A 20,358-nucleotide genomic window follows, 5' to 3' on the forward strand; every position below is an offset into this window, starting at 1 on the left:
GAAGAAATCATCCTAGTGCTTAGACATAATCTATGCATTCATTACAAAGAGTGGTGGATAAATTGCTCTCGCCCTTCTGTTTCTCAGTGGGTTCACTCCGACTAAAGGAGTGACTCAAGCTCAGCTCAGTCAAGTGTCTCAGCTCAGTCACGGATGCAGAACTGCTGTAAAGTACCTGTTGGAGATGATGCTGTTGTAGAAGTAAACTAAGTTCTCATACACAACATCATTATTTTTTCTAATGAATCTCTCTTGGTGGCCAAATGTTCAAATTGTTGATCGCCCTGCAAGAGTTTCACTGAAGTGGGAGATCACAGGGGAACGTGATGCTCCTCCTAGCCATTGAATTTGTTGTGAACTCGCTATGTAGTACCACTAATAAAACAGTACAGACAAAACAGACATTTTAAGTTGCTACAGTTTCTTTTACATTGTCTAAAGTATTTGCCATATTTATTTACAGTTAAGTAATCTGTTAAGTAATTCCTGTAAACTTTTAATATGAAAAAGTTGGAAATGTCTATACAGAAAAAAAAGGTATTCACAAACAGCATAGGAAAAAAAAATCTGTCTCTTGGGACACACCAACATTGTAACGCTGACATAACTGCAATATATAAATTACTGGCAAGGTTAAAATAAGAGAACATTATTTCCAAATTCTATAGCAAATGTGCTGTACCACAAGAGGTGTGTAACAACCAACTAAAACTTCTATGTAAACTTTCAAATTAGAATGTCCCACTTCTTTCTCAAATGAAAGACAGCCTTTATTTCTCCAATGTAATGATGTCTATATTTAAATTCTTTAGTAGAGACTGATTCCAGACAATCTTTTCCTTCCTCTATATTCTTATTGTAAGAATCTTTTAAGGTCTTTAATCACAGACCGTACTTTGAGCATCAAGAAACAGGAATGTAGCCATGAGTCTTTCTGAAACATTACTTTTTGGTTTCTCAGTAGCATAACTGACACTTGACAAAAAATAGCACAGGTAGTGTAGGCATCGTTCTAGTTTATATCTGCTGTTTCAGGGTTACCCTTCAACTTTTAACTTTCACTATAATATACACCTCATATTTTCAGGTAACTTCATCAAATTTATTGGTGGGATCTATATCAAAAATGTATCTTCCTAAGAATAAGGAAAATACAAAGAAAAAAACGTAAGTTGTTAAAAGTTCCCAAGCATTACAGGATATATTCAAGAAGTGTTCTAATTTCCTTTTAAGAAGCCTGAAGATTTTTTTCTGAAAGCAATTTCAAATGTTATATATATATGTTTGGGGTTGGTTTTTTTCACAATAAGGAATAACTTAAGCCTGTACCTTTGACTGCTTTGGATATTTCACCCACATACATCTAGAAACCCTTATAAAAGCTTACTGCACTCACTTGAATAGTAAAATAAAAGTATCCCAGGGGAATAACTACCACTATGAATAGTGGTGAGGCAGATGTGATAACTAGAATGGTTCCAATAACATCTAGTGTACAATTTAGCCAAGTTCGTAAGTAATAATGGAAACGTAAGTCCACTATAAATAAGTCCTGTAATAATGCACAGAAGAATCAAGATTTTGTGAGTAAATTCCACTAAAAACTTGAAGAAAGCATCCTTTAAAAATGGAATCAAACTAAAGTATCTTCAATAAAAATTAGTAGGATCCCTCCTGATTATATCGTAACAAAATGTATTCATATATCATTATTGTTTTTTAAAAGCGAAATAGATATAATAGCTTTTAGACTACTCATAGTATGTCAGAGAACAGGCTCAGAGTGTTTGAAGTCAAAAAGAGACAGCTCTTGCTATTTTGCTACTCAATACTATTTAGCTTATGTAAAGTACAGCAGACTGAAAAGAAGGCAGGAATTCAGATCCTAACTCCTGTATGCTCCTGTTATTAATTCTAGAAGTGTACTGAAATATTAATATTAATCTCTTACTGTACATGGTAAAGCTTTTTCAAACCCATTGCTACCAAAGACTAGGGGCTTGAGTGAAACCTAAGTCAACTCACCTTCTAGTGTATCACACAACCACTCTTGGTTCTATTCTTGAGAACACAGCTATGAACAGTCACTGTATTTTCAGTAATTGGTAATGCATTGCAACAATCTAGTTATGATGAGAGTGGGAGGTATTAAAGTTATAGTAAATAACATTTGTTTGTGTATTAGAGGTTCCAATTAAAGCCAAAACACTACAAAAATAGAAAATAACATTCACTTTAAGTATATATACCTCTGAGAATGTGAATTTAATGTATTAATCGGTTTTGACAATAACATTTGATTCTGATACGCAATATACTATCGAAGAAAAATATAGTTTGTTTTTTTAAAAAAACATCAGATTTAGGTCTGGTAAACTTGTTGCACTGCAGGAATGGCCTTTGAGTAATGGCCTCCCAATGATCTTGGACAGGGTCTATACAACTTCTACTAATAACATGTTTTGGTGATTTTGTAAGAAAATAGCTTTAAACAGTTTTTTAAGTTTTTATGTACTGAAACAGCTTTCTATTGCTAGATATTGCATTCACTTACTTTGGTATCTTTAATTTTTCAGCAATACTAAATGGAGTTAAATCTGTAGTCACTTAAGCTTCATTTTCATAAAATGGAAAATACATATGAGTTTTCCCTTTACCTTTGTAAATCTACTGATGATCTGACCAACTGGATTAGTTTCAAAATGCTGAACAGGAAGGTGCAACACATTGTCTAACAGCTGCTGATGCAATGCCCGAGAAGCAGACAGGGATCCCCTGGTGATCAGAAAGGCACCGCAGCAAACGGGAAGACCTTGTGAATGGATACATTAAAAGACAGTATGAATGGTTGGGGCGGAAAGGAAATGGAGCTTGTTTCTGTCACTGTTTTCTACCACAGTAAGCACAGTCCCACTTCATATCTTAGATTTACAAATGTACATATTTGTATTTTGTTGATACATCTTACTACTTCATATGTTTTTCCTGCAATTAATTCTCTCATGCTAGCATGCCACTACACATCAACACAGGTTTCCTTCCTCACTGAGATGCCAACATAAATTCATTAGGTTACACTTGGATGTTCCAAGAATTCACAGAAGTATCATAAAATTAAACAGCATTTTCTTTGACATGTCTGTATATCTCTTCTCCTCTCCCCAGATTAAACTATGATACTGTGTTGCATACAATTCTGTTTATGAAACAACCAGCATTATTTCTTTACTAACACATATTCAGGCAGATCAAATTTGGCAAATGGTGAGAAAACAGTCATAAATGCTCATCCTTGCCTTGTATGAATCCCAGAAGCCCATAGATACGAAGTTTATAGATTTGTGATTGTTTCCATTCTGTGAAATCATTAACTTTTGCTGTTTCTGCAGTCCAGGTGCTAAGCCACAGATTTTGTCCAATGGCTAGTGCATTTTGTCCTAAATAAGCAGCTATAGTTAGCCACATCCATCGCCAGTCAAAGGCTTGGAGGTATTTCAAAACAACTGACATTTTCATCTAAATATATTTAAAAAATAGAACATATTAAAAAGAGTTACTCTTAAAATCATTATCATTGTGAAGGCAAATACATATTATATATTGTGACTCAGATACATTAAATTCAGAATAAATCTAAAGAATTTCTTAACTAAATCTGTTAACTTAGGTATATAAAATCATACTGTAAAAATGTTTCCTCTCCCCCCATAGTCTGCTCTTTAATGATTCATATTCTAGGTAATCTTGCTTGTGCCAGTTTCCAGTCTCAGACTTAAAAAACCTTACATATGTAGATTATACAAAACAAACAAATAAAACCAAACCAAACAACCAAACAACAGTACAATTCCTGGGCAGTTTGTATGAAGCAAATCTTACTCTATTCATCAATGGAACTAGAAACTTTAGAACTGCCACTCTGTGCTACTGGAGCCAAGGAAATTAGTGTCGGCAGGAGAAAGTTCTCATCCTTGGTGTAAATGAGACTAATGGGACCAAACTTAGCTAGGCCACTTGAAAGGCAGAACTGGTAGGAGCAGAATAATGACAGATTCTTGGATTTCATTACAGGGTCTGCAGTGAAATGAGCTCTAGTTGGCACAAACTCTTCTGTCTCTTCTGCAAATTCATTGTTTTCAAGTGCCTATTTCTACCACCTTTCTAGAAACTCACACCTTCTTCCCCTCTCCACCTTCCCCATTCTTATTTTAATTAAACTGTAGCTTCCCAGGAAGTTTTGACCTTCTGCACACTCTGTTTCACTTGTTCTTTTCCCTCTCCTTAGCAGTGGCATATTTTTTTAATGGAGACTGCAGAAAGTGAGCTTCTAACATAAAACAATACTGCAGCAGTATTACCAGGCAAAATTTCTAGTCTCTGCTCCAGGACACAGGTATTTAAACTTCCTAATGGTAAGACAGAATGTTTTTCTAACAGAGGTAGAAGCTTTTTTAATCTTCTTCTTTCTGAAATATGCAAACAGACTGGACCTAAATGTAATATGAAAATACAGCCAGTAGCAGATCATCAAAATCTCAAAAATCTCAGACTACACACTTAAAATTTGGTCAAAATCTGTAAGATTTATTTTAAATTCAGTAACGAGATGTCAGGTAACCTTAATAAGAAACAGAAAATTGCAACTGCAAAATAATACATTTTTATAAAAACAAATGTCAAAGCCTTTTCCATTAGTAATACTTACACCAGCAGTGGCAATTTTTTCTTTATTGTTATTGAGTATTTTCCATTGATCAAAGGAAGAACTGCAAACAAGAAACACTTTCAAATATTCTTGTGATTCATCATACAAAGAATATATCCATTTATTCCTAAGCAAAAATGATACTAGAAAATCTTGTAAATTTTTTCTATGGAGACACGAACTGTCCTCAGCTGTTCTATTTTTGTTGTTAGAATAATGTTATGGTCAGAAGACAACACTAGGTATGGCCTTTTCATTTCTTGTATAATTATGTGTAGATAAAACTGAGCTTGCCCTACATAGGTGTCAGCTAGAGATGTAAGACCACCCTTTTCTGAGGCATATAAGTGTGGTGCAACTTGGTTCTCAGCCCCTGTCTGGGCCCAGGATTAAGGCTTACAATTTGACACATCCAATTCTACAACTTCTGGACCAGGGTGGTTAAGCTTAAGTGTCCTGCATTGTCTGAACTTGCTAGGTTGAGTGTCTTCTACTTCATCTTTGCACTATCTTCTACCACTGCAAATATACCACTACAGTGCTTTACAAATTAATCTAGGACGTCATTCAACAATTTTAAAGCCTGGAAGTTTTCTTAAAGGTGGAAAAAGACAAATCAATGTTACAGGGGAAAAACAAAGCATAAACAATTTGTTAACACACCAAGAAGTCAAACTGTTGCCAGGGAATTGTGGGTGCATCCACATCAGTGACTCCAGTTGGTCTTCTGAAAGTCCCCTTTATTCCTGCTTTAATGTACTTTGGTTCACACTGTGGACACATATTTAGCTAACAGTCACAGAGCATTCCAGATGCTTTTAGAAGGCCTGGAACAGAATAAACAAGAAGACAAAAAAAGAAAGATGCCAATTAGAAGAACACAGGTGCGCATTCCATGATAAAGGGAACTTGGCACAAAGAACCTCAATTCGGCAGTTTATCTTGACCAATTAGACTGAGAAAAGTTTCGCATGTTTTAGTTGGTATAACCAATTACATCCTATGTTTATGCGCATGTACAGAGTTAGTATAACCAATTATATCTTATGTTTATGCGCGTGGACAGTGTCAGTATAACCAATCATATTCTATGCTTGTGCGCATGGACAGTGACTTTGCAGAATATGTGACTATAAGTATGTGTGTGTTTTAGCAATAAAGGGTCGTCTGTCATCTGCTTTCAAGATTACAGCCGTCCGTCTACTTCAATCTCCTCACACAGAGTGAAGCAGCTCATACCAGACCTCTTGAACTCATGCAGCATATTAACTGGATTTATTTCTTATAAAGTGAAACCAGAAGATGAGCTCCAGACACATGCTATCCAGCCAACTGCTGATGGGCATTCAGGCTTAACCCAAGTTTACACAGTGAAGCATAGCAGCACAGCCTTCAGTACTTAGGGTTGTTCTAGCATTGCATCAGTTAAGCAATGGCTAATGGGTTTTTTTAAATACTTACTCTTTATGTTTCAGCAGTTCTCTTTGTTGCAGACTCCTGCCCAGTTGGCCCTCTTCTTTTGAAGAATTTGCTATAACAGAAAAAAAAAAATAGAAAAATCTTTTCAGTATTGTACCATGAGTAGACAGGTACAGTACAAGAAGCCAGAAATAAAAAACAGGGACAAAATAATGAATGGGGATACTTTAAATTAAGAATTCCTTAAGTCAACCTAGTCTTGGGACAGCTGCTACACAAGACAGACACATTTATGACCAAATGCTAGAACTGTGACAGCAGGTCAATCTCCCTCATACGTCTAGAGTCTCTTTAGAATTCCATTCTTGCTTAGTGAAAGTATTAGTATCCCTGCAAATATAAACACTAATGTTATTCTCAAAGTATTCTTGCATCATGGCTGGAAAACCGAGCTTCCTGTTCTTTGTGTGTTAATGAAAGGAGTCAACACTTTTTTTCTTCCAGGAATGGATTTTTTATTTCTTTTTTATATTTGATATTATTTTTGTCAACAGACCTGTTAAGACAAAGATATGTTTTCTACATCCATCCATCCTGCTGAATGTACCTCTGCTGTATAATTTTGTATCACAACACATCACATGCTGTTTCTTCTGTTCAACACTCAGTTGAGTTTCTTAATGATCACCCATATAAACTCATGACCAATTAAAAATCAGTAACTGCTGCTTACTTCCACTGCAGTTTGTATTGACATCCTCAGGGTTAACATCCTCAGCACACAGAAAATCCTCTAAACAGCTCAGAGAAGCTTTGGTCTCCAAGATGAATATATTATATATATATATAATATGTTATATATTTTTTATATATATATATATAATGTTTATAACATGTCTGTGCTCCCTATATTTTTTAATAATATTTTAAAAGTTCTAGATAATATGGAAAGACATATTGCTTGTCTTATTTGAAGATAGATAAAAAAGGTGTTCAGGTATATAAATTTTTTTTCTTGAAGTACTAAACAATCTAGAGTCACAACAATGTATTTTTTTTCCTGAGAATCTACTGCTTGGTAGTTATAAAGTAACAGAGCATGCTTGACCTATCCAATGTTAGAATATATTGTTAATCCTTGAATGTCTGGTTCCTCTTACTCAATTAGTTTGTTTTCATAAACCTGCGGTGAAAACACTAGCTTTTTTTTTTTTTTTTTTTAAAGAAATCACACAGAATAACTCTCTCTTCTTATAATGAAGAAAGACAACGTTTTACTGTGAGTGCATCATGAGATGTCCATCACTGTGCTGCAACAAAGTAAGATGAACTTAACGCTTGTGCTAATTTTTGAGCTATTAGAAGTAAACCTTAGGAAAAGAAAAGGTTTTGATCTTGCAGTATGCTAACCATAAATGAAATCAAATCAGGATGAGCATCTGCTCACAGTGGTCCCCTTCCTTACAAAAAGCTGAGTTGTGTACAAGCTGTGACAGAGTACATTCATGAGCAGCTCATATAATATACCCATAATAGAGTCTTAAAAGTTAGAAGTTCCCAACTCATATGGTAACCCTACTGGTGTACCATTAGGACTGAAGGTGGCTGATACGGTACCCTCAGCAGCTCTACTCCATTTTTTCTTTAATTCCTTCAGTGGTGACTTGACAAAAACAGTATTGTAGAGTCCACAATGGGTCTTCCCTACTTGGCATCACGGACTCCAATGTATAACAATGGCTGAGTGATTTAAACATGTGCTGCCCAAATTGTTCATACTTTATCTTTGGTGGACTATGAAAAAGATGAGACAGTATGACCAGAAATTGAGTCTAGTCCACTGAAAGAACAAAGGCAAGAAACAGAAATCTCAGTCACAATTAGGTTTGCTACCCAATTTTCATTCTACTTAAATGACTGAGACATCCTTTAAACAGCCTGCATGCTTCTCATTCCATACAAATACTGTGCAGTTTCATCTTAATAAAATGTAACTTAAAATAATTAAATTACTTAATCACCCCTAGAAATAGATGAAAAGTGACTGAGTATAAACATCAGCCTTTTAAAGCATTTGTTCATAATATGTTTACCTGGGCTACAGCAGAGATCACAGATGGTAAATCAAAGGCAGTCACAAAATGTTAAATAAAGAAGTAGATGTAAAAACTTCAGTTGCTGTTAAAACAGTCTCTTTGTCCAGATAAAAGAAGACTCCAAATGTAGCCAATGAGACCTTTTAAATAAAAAAAAAAGGAAAAGATACATCCAGAAGCAAAATCACATTATAACTAAAATTTATACACAGATACTATTTTTGTTTGCATTTGAAAGGTGTAGGATCGCATTTCTGCTCATGTATAAACAGGGACTCTGTAACTGCTGCACATGGAAATTATTGCATAGATGCAATACCGAGTGCAGGAATACTATAATTTTAGTGAGCAAAAAACATGGTGTCATGGTTTAACCCCAGCCAGCAACTAAGCACCACGCAGCCGCTCACTCACTCCCCTCCATCCAGTGGGATGGGGGAGAAAATCAGGAAAAAGAAGTAAAACTCCTGGGTTGAGATAAGAACGGTTTAATAGAACAGAAAAGAAGAAACTAATAATGATAATACTAATAAAATGACAACAGTAGTAATAAAAGGATTGGAATGTACAAATGATGCGCAGGGCAATTGCTCACCACCCGCCGACTGACACCCAGCTAGTCCCCAAGCGGCGGTTCCCCGTGCCCCACTCCCCCCAATTCCTATATTAGATGGGATGTCCCATGGTATGGAATACACCGTTGGCCAGTTTGGGTCAGGTGCTCTGGCTGTGTCCTGTGCCAACTTCTTGTGCCCCTCCAGCTTTCTCGCTGGCTGGGCATGAGAAGCTGAAAAATCCTTGACTTTAGACTAAACACTACTTAGCAACAACTGAAAACATCAGTGTTATCAACATTCTTCGGATACTGAACTCAAAACATAGCACCGTACCAGCTACTAGGAAGACAATTAACTCTATCCCAGCTGAAACCAGGACACATGGCTACTGTGTTTGACCCAACCACATACACATGAAACTACATGAAATAACTTTCCCATCTCAGGAATTGATTTCTTCATTTTGAAAACACTCAAACATGATGTTTCAGGAAATTCACTTCTTTTTTTTTCTTTCTTCTTGCTATTTCTATGAGATTGGACATCAGGTAGAATTATTTACTGCAGATATTTTTATTTTAACCACTTGGAAATTTTTTCAAAAATCTAGTCAGTAGTCATCAGAGAATAAGCTGGGCTCTTATGCAACACATACTCAAGCCTTCAGAATTACCCAGAAAAGCCTAAATTTAACAACCTCTCATATGGGGGTTGCTTCTGCCTTTCGTTGAGTTTAGGAGTCCTAAACTAAACTAGAAGTCCTAAACTAAACTAGTCGTAAAGTAGAAGGACTCCTAAGAAAGTCCTAAATAGTAAGTTGATTATTTCACTGTGTTTAATTCAAACTTTGAAATTTTCTCACTCACTGCTTCAATTATTTCAGTTATTATCAAGGTTACAGACTGAAGGATAGCCTTAATCGTCCTTTACACTATTCCTAAGGAATTTTCCTCTTCACCTCTTACATATTGTGAGTTTAGCACTAGAAGATGTCAGTTTGTGCAACTGAAGCTTGCGCAACTGAAGTTAATGGTGGTCATTTATCCCTAACAAAGGTTCCAGTTTGAGCCATAGAATCATTTAGGTTGGAAAAGACCTTTAAGATCATTGAGTCCAACCATTAACCTAACACTGCCAAGGCCACTACTAAACCATGTCCGCAAGCACCACATCTACACGTCTTTTAAAAACCTCCAGGGATGGTGACTCTACCACTTCCCTGGGCAGCCTGTTCCAATGCTTGACAACCCTTTCAGTGAAGAAGTATTTCCTAACATCCAATCTAAACCTTCCCTGACACAACTTGAGGCTGTGTCCTCTCATCTTATCACTTGTTACACGGGAGAAGAGACCGAGCCCCACCTCGCTACAATCTCCTTTCAGGTATTTGTAGAGAGCAATAAGGTCTCCCCTCACCCTTCTCTTCTCTAAACTAAACAGCCCCAGCTGCCTCAGCCGCTCCTCATAAGACTTGTTGTCTAGACCCTTCACCAGCTTCATTGCTCCTCTTTGGACGAGCTCCAGCACCTCAAGGTCTTTCTTGTAGTGAGGGGCCCAAAAGTGAACACAGTACTTGAGGTGTGGCTTCACCAGTACTGAGTATAGGGGAATGATCACCTCCCTGTTCCTGCTGGCCACACTATTTCTGATACAAGCCAGGATGCTATTGGCCTTCTTGGCCACCTGGGCACACTGCTGGCTCATATTCAGCCGGCTGTCGGCCAGCACCCCCAGGTCCTTTCTCTGCTGGGCAGCTTTCCAGCCACTCTTCCCCAAGCCCGTAGCATTACATGGGGTTGTTGTGACTGAAGTGCAGGACCCAGCACTTGGTCTTGTTGAACCTCATATGATTGGCCTTGTCCCATTGATCCAGCCTGCCCAGATCCCTCTGTAGAGCCTTCCTTCACTCAAACAGATCAACACTCCCACCCAGCTTGGTGTTGTCTGCAAACTTACTGAGGTGCTGTCGTGGTTTCAGCCCAGCCGGTAACAAAGGACCACGCGGCCGCTCGCTCACTCCTCCCGCCCCCCTCCGGTGGGATAAGGGGGAGACGGAGGAAAGAAAAGAAAAAAATAAAACTGGAACCTCGAGGGTTGAGATAAAGGCAGTTTACTGGGACAACACAAAGAAATTACAACAACAACAACGGTACTAATAAGAGAGTATACAAAAAGAGTGATGCACAGTGCAACTGCTCACCACCCGGGACCCGACGCTCCACCCACCAGAAGTCCAGACCACCCCCTGGCCCACTCCCCATATATATACTGAGCATGATGTCACATGGTATGGAATAGCTCCTTGGCTAGTTCAGGTCAGCTGCCCCAGCTATGCCCCTCATCTCCCAGGTTCCTGTAAAAATTAACTCTATCCCAGCTGAACCCAGGACAGGTGCACTCAATCCCCTTGTCCAGATCATTGATAAAGATACTGAACAGAACTGGCCCCAATACTGAGGCCTGGGGAACACCACTTGTGACTGGCTGCCAACAGTATTTAACTCCATTCACCACCACACTTTGTGCTCGGCCATCCAGCCAAGTTTTACCCAGCTAAGGGTATGCCTGTCCAAGCCATGAGCAACCAGTTTCTCCAGGAAAATGCTGTGGGAAATGGTGTCAAAGGCTTTACTAAAGTCCAGGTAAACAACATCCACAGCCTTTCCCTCATCCACTAAGCATGTCGTCTTGTCATAGAAGGACATCAGGTTAGTCAAGCAGGACCTGACTTTCACACACCCACACTGGTTGGGCCTGACCACCTGGTTGTCCTGTACGTGTCACATTATGGCACTCAAGATGATCTGCTCCATAACCTTCCTTGGCACTGAGGTGAGACTGATGGGCCTGTAGTTCCCCGGATCCTCCTTCTGGCCCTTCTTGTACATGGGCATCACATTTGCTAACCTCCAGTCAACTGTGACCTCCCCAGTTAGCCAGGACTGCTGATAAATGATGGAAAGTGGCTTGGTGAGCACTTCTACCAGCTCCCTCAGTACCCTTGGGTGGATCCCATCTAGCCCTATAGACTTGTGTGTGTCTGAGTGGTGTGGCAGGTTGCTAACAATTTCCCCTTAGATTATGGAGGCTTCATTCTGCTCCGTCTCCCTGTCTTCCACTCAGAGGCCTGGGTACCCCAAGACCAACTGGTCTTACAATTAAAGACTGAAGTAAAGAAGGCATTAAGTATCTCAGCCTTTTCCTCAGCCTTTGTCACTACGCTTCCCCCTGCATCCAATAAAGGACGGAGATTCTCCTTAGTCCTCCTTTTGTTGCTAATGTATTTATAGAAACATTTTTTATTGTCTTTTATGGCAGTAGCCAGTTTAAGTTCTAGTTGGGCTTTGGCCCCTCTAATTTTCTCCCTGCATAACCTTACAACACCCTGGTAGTCCTCCTGAGTTGCCTGCCTCTTCTTCCAAAATTCATAAACTCTCTTTTTTCCCCCCTGAGTTTCAGCCAAAGCTCTCTGTTCAGCCAGGTTCTTCCCCGCTGGCTCATCTTTCAGCACATGGAGACAGCCTGCTCCCTGTGTGTTTAAGACTTCATTCTTGAAGAATGTCCAGCCTTCCTGGACTCCTTTGCCCTTCAGGACTGCCTCCCAAGGGACTCTGTCAACCAGTCTCCTGAACAGGCCAAAGTCTGCCCTCCAAAGTCCAATGTAGCAGTTCTGCTGACCCCCCTCCTTACTTCTCTGAGAATCAAAACCTCTATTGTTTCATGATCACTATGCCCAAGATGGCCTCCAACCATCACATGACCCCCAAGTCCTTCTCTGTTCGCAAACAACAGACCCAGCGAGGTGCCTTCCCTAGCTGGCTCACTCACCAACTGTGTCAGGAAGTTATCTTCCACACACTCCAGGAACGTCCTAGATTGTTTCCATTGTACTGTATTTCCAGCAGACATCTGGTAAGTTGAAGTCCCCCCACGAGAACAAGGGCTAGAGATTGTAAAACTTCTCCCAGCTGCTTATAGAATATTTCATCTGCCTGTCCTGGTTGGGTGGTCTATAACAAACTCCCACCCTGATATCTGCCCTGTTTGCCTTTCCCCTGATTCTTACCCATAAACACTTGACCCTTTCATCACCATCACCAAGCTCTAGACAGTCAAAACACTCCCTAACACAAAGGGCTATCCCACCTCCTCTCCTTCCTTGCCTATCCCTTCTGAAGAGTTTATAGCTATCCATTGCAGCACTCCAGTTGTGCGAGTTATCCCACCATGTTTCCCTGATGGCAACTATAGCATAGTTTTCCTGCTGCACAATGGCTTCCAACTCCTCCCGTTTGTTGCCCATGTTGTGTGCATTGGTGTAGATGTACTTCAGTTGGGCCACCTTTTTGGGGGGAGAAGCCCTAATTCCTATGTGACTGTTCTCAGGTGCTTCTGTGGTCTCTAACACATCAATAACCCTTGCATCTTTGCTGCCACGTGCATCTCCATCCCCCACCTCCACTGAGATGGCAGACCAAAGGACCTCACTAGCACACTGTACCTCCAACATTGGCATGCTGCTCCCAGGATTATCTCTAGTGAGCCTGGTTTTATCCGTTATCCCCTTCAAATCTAGTTTAACATTTTTTCAATGAGCTCTGCTAACTCCTGTGCAAAGATCCTTTTCCTGCTTTGAGACAGGTATACACCATCTGTTGCCAGCAGGTCTGGTGTTGTGTAGACTGACCCATGATCATAAAAATCTAAAATTCTGCTGGTGACACCAGGCTTGGAGCCAGGTATTGATCTGCTGGTTTTTCCTGTTTCTTCCCTCATCATTCCCTGCAACAGGAAGGATAGAGGAGAACACTATTTGTGCTCCTGATCCCTTAACCAGTTGTCACAAGGCCTTGAAGTCTCCATTTACTTTCTAATGGAGTTTAACAGAGGGATTTAAAGATCCAAAGACCTGAATGCATTCCTGATAGAATTCCACTGAAATAAGGCTACGATGAATTTGGTTCATATTTTTTTTGTTTTTTTCTTTTTCATGTATTTAGAGGTTTAGTGTTTGAGAAGGGATAGCTAAAAATTACAGATCAAAAATGCATTCCCTTAAAACTTGAAAAAGGAGGAATATAAAGAAGGTAGTTGATTTCTGTGCAATAGAAACAGTATGATTAAAACAGTGAAATGAGATTCAGGAGCTTTGGATTTGGTTTCTGACTTTCTAATAGAGGTCTTTAAAATCTTGCTCAATTCATAATCTTTCTGTTCATATACATACTATTAGAACCTGAGAATGCACATATATTGAATTGATAAATCTAATGTTTTGAGATACTGTGAGGCAACATTTGTGAACCATTCAGCTACTAAAGCAATAGGAAACATGAGAAACAGTCCTGCATGAATTGATATTTTTATAAAACAAACCATAAAAGGAATACACGTCAATGTTAGCATGGAGTAAGTCGTCAGATACCCAGATGACTTCAAAACATCCACTTCACGTTCTCTAATGCTCACGATCTTCCTTTGATATGCAGGTTCCCATGCATAAAGTTTGAGGATCTAGAAAAATCAAACAAACATATTTTAATAAAACAAAAAAGCAGTGACTATGCTTCAGAAAATAAGCTTAAGCTCCAAATTTAATTTTCAAATATCCAGCAATGCCAAACTACAAAAATTTGAATGTTTTACGAATGAAAGCAAGAATTGAGATAACTCTAAATTAAGTTGTTCTTCTGGAAGATATACTCTAGTCACTCTTAATTCTTCAGATTTCAATTTGTCCCTTATGTAACATAAATGATGAGCTGGTTTATTTCAAAACAGGATAAATAACAAAAATGAGACAACTTTTAAAAGTGATTTTCTTCTATGCTAAAATTTCACTCTGCTAAAGGTTTTCAGACATCTATTAATGTATTTTACGTTCTCATTAAAAATATGGTAGTAAAATTAATTCATCATGAATAGTATGTTTTTCAAATCAAATTAAACCAGTAAATATTTTCCAAAAACAATTTAAGCACATTATGTTAAAACATTTTCTCTTTAAACTTTTATCATTATCAGCTGAAATATTACTCATAAAACCTTAGTTTTTTAAATAACTTACTTTCTAACTTCACAACCTAACAAAAAAACCAAAACCCTTGTTAGTTGTGGCACTACCTTTATTCCATGTAACATTTCACTTAGTAGCTTGACTCATTGATCCAAATACCTCATTTGGCTTTTCTGCTTAAAAGACAGCAGTGTTTTCATTTTTGAATGAGAAAAAATTTTGGAAAGTAAAATATGTAGTGTACTGTAGGCAATAAGTATATTTTATGCTATTTTTACCTTGCTGAAAAACATAATAGCACCACAGTTATACCTTTTTCAGATATATATGTAGTAAAAAAAAAATAATCATTAGATAGGACAAAGGATTAAATACATTAACATAACATTTTCCCCCTAAAATATCTTAAGAGTGTATTTCAATTTTTGTCCTTTTTATTTTTCTTCTTAAAATCTTAACAGGCTTCCAGTCCCCAGGGTGTTCAGGAATGATAATATGGTTTTAATCTTCAAAATCACTAAGCAGGTAAATACAGACTCAATAACAATATACTCACATACATGTATATATACGTAACACCATATGGATATAAAACACTGTATACATATATATGTACATATACAGGAGTTAGGAAGGAAGTTTCCTCTGTTACTGATTAATACATTGTTATTGAAAAAAACAAGGAAAGAAACACAGAAATTCTTCTCACTCCTACACTATACTCAGGCTCTTCTGCATCTCACATTTCTAAAATACTAATTAATGGCCTCTTTAATGTTTTGAGTCTTATTCATATAGAACAAAGGTTTGCATCTTGTTAGACAGAATTATTTTATTGTCCTTTGTATTTCTTTTCTCTCATATCACAATAGGGATCTAAGCGTATATGTAGCTGCTGCACCTCACCTGCAAAAGAGGTGAGATGGTTTTGGGGTTTTTTTTCAATGTATCTAAACTGTCATAGCCTTACAAAAGAATTAAGGGAGACCCAGAGTCTTCACTGCATGTTGCACCATCAAAGCCTGAATAAGACAGAGACAAATAATTGCCTTGATAGCAATGCAAAACTTAGGGTTGCAGGATTTTTTTTTCAGTGGACCTCACAGAAATTGTCATAGTAACAGTCAATATAGTGTCAAGAGAACTGTAGCATGAGAGAAGCGGAAAAGAAGTCAGAACACATGCAGTACCTCTGTGGGAATTCCCATAGTCTCAGGAGAATGTGCTAAATTTGAGTGAGCAGCTTAGCCTGAAAAATAAAAGTGAAAGAGGGCCATAATCCTACAAAATCCTTTATTTAATAGAATTATCTCATGTAATGTGCAAAACCATAGCTGCTTCCTAAATTGAGTCATACAGTAATTTTTACTAATACAAAATTATTGTTTCACTATAATGAAAATTTAGGTATCCAACCTAAATACTAGTTTAGCTATCAAACATACAGCTTTCTCACTGCAGTTATGCTTCCCCCTTCAATGAAAAACAGCTGCACCTTGGCATTGTTTATTTGGTTTGGGTTTAATTTAGATGTACCAACAGTACTCTTACACATGCATAATTTCCCCCCCCCCCCCCTTCCTGTATTATGGCAACTTGACCTCTCCTTACTATGCTTATTTAAATATCTCACCTTCAGTCTTTTAACTTTGGCTGCAATGAGTGCATTTATAGGTATAACCAAAAGAAGCAGTGCAACACCCGCTAGTAGTGAGGGGCCAACTTCTTTCCAGAGAAAGACAGCCATGATGATCTGAAAAGGTGCTGACCACAACAGGTTGATGTTTACAGTTAGCTCTATGAGTTGCTGAGCATCTGCTGATATTAGGTTAACAATTTCCCCAGTTGTATAGTTTTGTCAGGAGGAATTTGCTAAAGTTAAGGCCTGCAACCAGAAAATAGAGAGGTCACAAAAATCAACAATTTTGATAGGTTTAGCTGCCCAGGAGAAGCTAAAAGGACAACAACTAGAGCAAAGCTGAACTCAGTGAAACAGACTTGCAACACTTTATAGCAAACAGGACAACAGGGTGCAAAGAGGGCTCAGCTTTGGCCTAGCTTAGACCCTCCAACTGCAGGAACCAGCAACAGCAGGCTTCACAGCAAGCACATGTATAATCTCAGTGTGGCAGGCAGATACCACAAGTCCCGAGTGTCTTGGAACTGACACCCAGACAAACACATACACTCTCACTCTCTCTCTCTCTCTCTGTTAGTGCCTCACATTTTTCCACTGTGTCACCTGCAACTCTGCATGTAACAAGGCAGTGCTGCAGCAACTTGCTCCACCATCCATCCCACGTGCAAAGCACAACCTGACCCAGCATTCACTAATCAACTCTGTTCAGAGAGAGGAAGAAGCTGTATTTCTACACTGTAGCTGTGAAAACTTGCCTGAAGACATGCCCACCCCAACTGGAGCCCCTGTTCCCCTGTTCATGATCTGATGTACTGACACACCTTGATGTGCGACTTGAGAATCAATTCCTTTATTTAACTTATTTGCAACTTACAAGTAAAATTTTGTGTACTGGTTCAGAAAATACCTGAGAAGTCTACGTCAAAAGTTCGGTTTGACTGTCTCGAGAAAAGAGACTGTATTTTAAATTAACAAAGACAGTAATCTATTTCAGATTTGGATTATTTTTTGGCTTCCTTAACTTAAGCTTAATAGTTAAATACTGCAGTAAAAATACCAATGTGCCATGTTCATAACAAAGTAAACTAAAGGTGCAGCACTGAGAAACCAGCTTCATTTCATGTGCTACATACTAACAGTATCGTAAAATTTTTGGTTTGCAGGTCAGACAGCTACTATTACTTCTACATTATTAGCACCTGCGTTTATTGTAGCTAATAATGCTGCCACCTCAGCATATCTTATTAAAGGTGGAATAAGTTATAGATAGATTTCCACAGCAGCTAGCCATCTTTTAGACATCTGAAAAACAGCAAACCTACTGGATATTCAACTCAACAGAAAATCAGTTTCACTAAAATCAGGGGGGAAATTTCAACCTCCAAAGGAGACAATGTGGCAAACTTCAGCTTCTCATATTCACTACTACTATATAGTAAAAACACTGATCATGTATACCCTTACTTTTTCCCGGACATCCGACCTAAAAAGTTCTCCCAGTTCATTCAGTAAATTTAGGAAATTAACCGATAATCAAAATAGGAAGAGTTCAGTTTCTATATATATCTCCAGTATTATGGCTGTACAGGTGGCTGACAAAAGTATGTAATTTCAGGATTAGAGTCTTATAATAGAAATACTGCTGAAATTCCAAATTATTATAAACAATTATCAAAATATAAAGTCAATCTCTTAGCCTGTCACCAGTGTATAACATCCTGGGTTCTGATCATACTGGTAAGCATATTGTCTTTTAACACTGTGTGTTTATTTTAGTTTTTGTTTTGAAAGAAAAGTAGAAGAATACATGATTACCTTTTTGTATATCAGGCCAACAACTGCCGTCTTGATTTTGACTGCAGTAAGCATGTTGTTACGCTGGTGTAACTGATGGAGAAGAGTTTGTGAGAGAACTACAAAAAACAGGGCAATAGCATAGCCATATCCACCCGCATATGAACTAGGGTGATTTTCACTGACCATTATCATTGCTCTGAAAATGAAGGAAAATAGATTTTAAATTCTGTGCATTAAGGCAACAACAGACAATAAAAAGTTCAATAAACTGACATACTGGCAACTTGTTTAACTAAGTCCATTTTGGATCCAGATATGGTGGAAGGTCACAAAGAAATATGATGTTAAAAAAAAAGGCAGGTCTTATCTGTGTTTCCCAATTTGTTAGCTTAGAAACAATTCCCAAATACTATTCTAGACATGAATGTGCTATTTCTGACTTCACTGACAATGGAGTAGAAATAAAGAATGGCATAAAAGAAAAAAAAAAATTAACTAGATATTTGTGCTTAGAAAGATTGCAACTACCAACCACGGAAGTGAGAGAGAAAAAAAATCTAGAGGAAAATTCTTATTTTTCTGTTAGTAAAAGGTTATCTTAAATAACCAGCAACTGTGATGTCTTCAAAAAGATTATAGTTTGGAGGTTAACAATAAATCTGTTCATTAACTCTTTTCTTTATAAACACACAGGTATTTGATAAATTCTTAACACCTCTATGGTAAGCACAATTTCTAAAAACCACTTCCATCAACCTCATGGTAGCTATAACATGATAACAACAGCGTCATTGCAATTTTCCATTAAATGCTGAAGTTGTAGATATTATTATATATTTAAGTGGGTTTTTTAAAAATAGAGATGGAAAAATATTGACAAAAAAGTAGGGAAATTAAATATCCTGGTACTCCATTTTTCTTATAATTTGATTTCATATTTAAGTATATGAAATATTTAAATACAATATTGAGAAATTGAACTTCTACTGGTTTTGTCTCAGTCCTTTGGCTAAGAAATTCATGATCTCTTTGAGCTTTTCCTCATTAGATCATTTTCAGATAATCACTGGGGTAGAGGGAGCATGACTAAAATCTTTATATGTCTAAGCCGTTGCTTAGTTTGGTTTTTATATTGGTAACCCTTTAGCTTTATTATTACTGTTACTCTCTGAATATGAAGTGAAACACATTAAAAACTTACTTGATTATTTGTGGACTCATGAAAGCCAGAATGTCAGCTGTAACTTTCAGATATGCAACTTTAATCAATAAAAATTTAAATGTTTGCCATAATGGCAAAATCAAAGATGGTTTATGGAAACTCGTTTTCTTAAATAGCACTCTTTTGATGCAAGAAGCCTGCAAGACTACAAAAATATGTACAGAATTAAGAGAAAAAAATTATTTTTGAACTTCACCTACATTTACAAATATAAAATATGTAATATTAGAGAGTCCATCTAAAGCCATCACTGTATTTATGATCTGAAAAAGCCCATTTCCTACAGTCAGAAGAAAAGTTTTGGGGTAAGGAATGAATTCTGGTTTTATTTAGCCTGGCTAATATTATTTCAGGAAAGGATAAATATCATTTCTAGGGTTGCCCCATTCATCCCCAAATATAATTAGAAAATAATTTAGTCCTCAAATGATTATCACAGGTCAAAAAAACCCTGTATCAGAAAAACAGAGGTAAGCTTCAACATAAATACATTATCATTTACAGCAGGCTTACAGCAACTTTATGTTTAAGGTTGAATAACCCTTCTATTCTTTCCTAGTATTTTCAGTTGTCAAGTAACTACTTTTTTCAGTTTGAATTTAGGTCAAACAATTGCAAATATTCTTACAAGGGCTCAAAAAAAAAAAAAAAAAAGAGTCAGCCTTTCTTAATTATCACAGTGATAAAGGACAGGATTTTTTTTACAGATTACTTGAACAATAAAAACAGTATCTGAATTAAAAATTATCCTTATTGAAAAATACTTTTGAATGCTTTGGTAGAAAGTGTTTTGGTGTGTATATCAGTGGAAGAAAGGGTAAATCTACAAATAGGTAAGAAAAATACTGAAGAGATGCAGTAACGTCAGATTCTCCAGGACCCCTCTTCTCAGTAAGTCATTAAAAAA

General features: G+C 37.5%; 1 pseudogene; it reads right to left on the reverse strand.

Annotated features, from left to right (window-relative positions):
- LOC142034094 (ATP-binding cassette sub-family C member 2-like) overlaps positions 1–20,358 on the reverse strand; it is a 34,709-nt pseudogene that overhangs the window by 9,804 nt on the left and 4,547 nt on the right.

This window comes from Buteo buteo, chromosome 8 (assembly GCF_964188355.1).
Source record: "Buteo buteo chromosome 8, bButBut1.hap1.1, whole genome shotgun sequence".
NCBI lineage: Eukaryota > Metazoa > Chordata > Aves > Accipitriformes > Accipitridae > Buteo > Buteo buteo.